This window comes from Nicotiana attenuata, unplaced genomic scaffold (assembly GCF_001879085.1).
Source record: "Nicotiana attenuata strain UT unplaced genomic scaffold, NIATTr2, whole genome shotgun sequence".
In the NCBI taxonomy this organism is placed as follows: Eukaryota; Viridiplantae; Streptophyta; class Magnoliopsida; order Solanales; family Solanaceae; genus Nicotiana; species Nicotiana attenuata.
In genome coordinates this window covers 35,323-37,476 of record NW_017675854.1, presented here as the reverse complement: position 1 = coordinate 37,476, position 2,154 = coordinate 35,323, and positions in this window count along the sequence as shown.

Here is a 2,154-nt window from a genome sequence, read left to right as displayed (position 1 = left end):
TTAAGCGTGTGTTTCACCTCAATATAGCACTACGTTGTGCAAATTCGGGGTTTCAAACCCTCAGGATATCATTTACTATCATTACTCACCTCAAGCTGGCCAAAGTCCTAGCTCGCTATGCCCTTGCCTCGCAAATCAACCTCCTCGCGCATCGAATCTGGCCAAAACCACAACAAATACGTTACAATAGGCTAAGGGAATATAACCCAATCGAAAAGACTCGAAATTCACGAAGTTGGCAAAACCCGAGCCCCGAGCCCACTTCTCGAAAAATCAGAAAATTTACATCACCGGACTCCTCGTCTCGCCACGAGTCCGTACATATCAAATTTACCAAAATCGGAGTCCATTTGACCCCTCAAATTCCACTTTAAAATACCAAATTTCCAAGCCCTAGCTTTACCCTCTTTTGATGATTTTCCACAAATTTTCATTTAATTTCTACCATTAATTCATGTATTTAGGCCAAGGAACTTACCTCCAATCACACCTTGTCGAAATCCCCCTTCAATTCCGTCCAAGAGCTCTCAAGCTTGCTTAAAAATGGTGGAAATAAACTAAGCTTCGCGGAACAAAAATGAACATTAAAACCCTTCTGCTAACAGGGGTTTCCGCTTCCGCGGTCCCTATTTCCGCATCCGCGCTACCGCTTCTGCGGTTACATTTCCGCTTCTGCGGATCCTCACTTAAAAGCATAGACCGCTTCTGCGGTCACCTTCCGCATCTGCGGACACCGCATGCGCGATCAAACTCCCGCTTCTGCGGAAACACCCGACTTTGACCCCTTCGCTTCTGCGACTCACGAACCGCATCTGCGGCCTCGCAGATGCGATTTTCCTTCCGCATCTGCGGCTTCTCCCTTCCAGGCCTAGAACCCGCACCCTGCGACTATATCCTCCGCACCTGCGGAAATACCAGATACCAGGTGCCTTCAGCAGTCTCCAAACTCCAAATTTCATCCCGTTAGCCATCCGAAATCACCCCGAGGCCCCCGGGGCCTCAACCAAAAGTGCCAACCCATCCTAAAACGTCATTCAAACTTTCTCCAATCATCAAAACACCACAAATAACACCAAAACCATCAAATCACATCGGATTCAAGCCTAAGTTCTTCCAAAACTTCCGAATTACGCATTTGATCAAAAACCCGACCAAAACACCTCCGAATGATCTGAAATTTTGCACACACATCCAAAATCACCTAGTGAAGCTACAGAACTCCCGGAATTCCATTCCGACCCTCGGATCAAAATCTCACCCATCAACCGGAATTCGCCAAAATACTAACTTCGCCAATTCAAGCCTAATTCTACACCGGACCTCCAAAATCAATTCCGATCACACTCCTAAGTCACAAATCATCCCCCGAAGCTAACCAAATCATCGGAAATCACATCTGAGCCCTCTAACTCACGGGTCAACCTCCGGTTGACTTTTCTAAACCAAGCCTTCCTTAAAGAGACTAAGTGCCTCATTTCCTACCAAAACCAATCCAAATCAACTCTAACACACCAATTACTGATAATGAAACATGATGAAGCATAAAATGGGGAAAACGGGGCGGTAACTCACGTGACGACGGGCCGGGTCGTCACATCGCGGTGACATGAGGTTAGTGTACTTGATTACAAATCCAAATTTTTTCAAAATCCTTCATGCCAACCTGTATAAAGCTACTCCATATTTTTTATATGAGTTCGGGAGAAATAAGAAAAAAGAACTTTGTGTGTTAACTAGCTCCAATTTTTGGTTAAGCTTCTTCCCGCTCATTCTTGGTCTTTTGTGCTTTTCAATGAAAACTATCCCCCAGAAGGTTTAGACTGGCATTACATATTGTCACGACCCAAATTCACTACGGGTCGCGATGATGGCGGAATCCGTTGTCAGGAAAGCCAACTAAATTATCAATTAAATCCTCTTTTAATACCTTGGAAAATCTAAGGGTTTTCCTTCCATTTTTCATATATAAAACAATCTCTGTTTCGATTCAAATTAAGAAATAACTATTAATACACATCTTTCGAAAAACCATCCCAGAACCCGGTGTCACAAGTGCATGAGCAACTACTGATAAGGAAAATAAAATACAGTATCTGTCTGAAGTACAGTGGACAGGAAATAAACAAATAAAGTACTGGAAGGGAACTACACTAG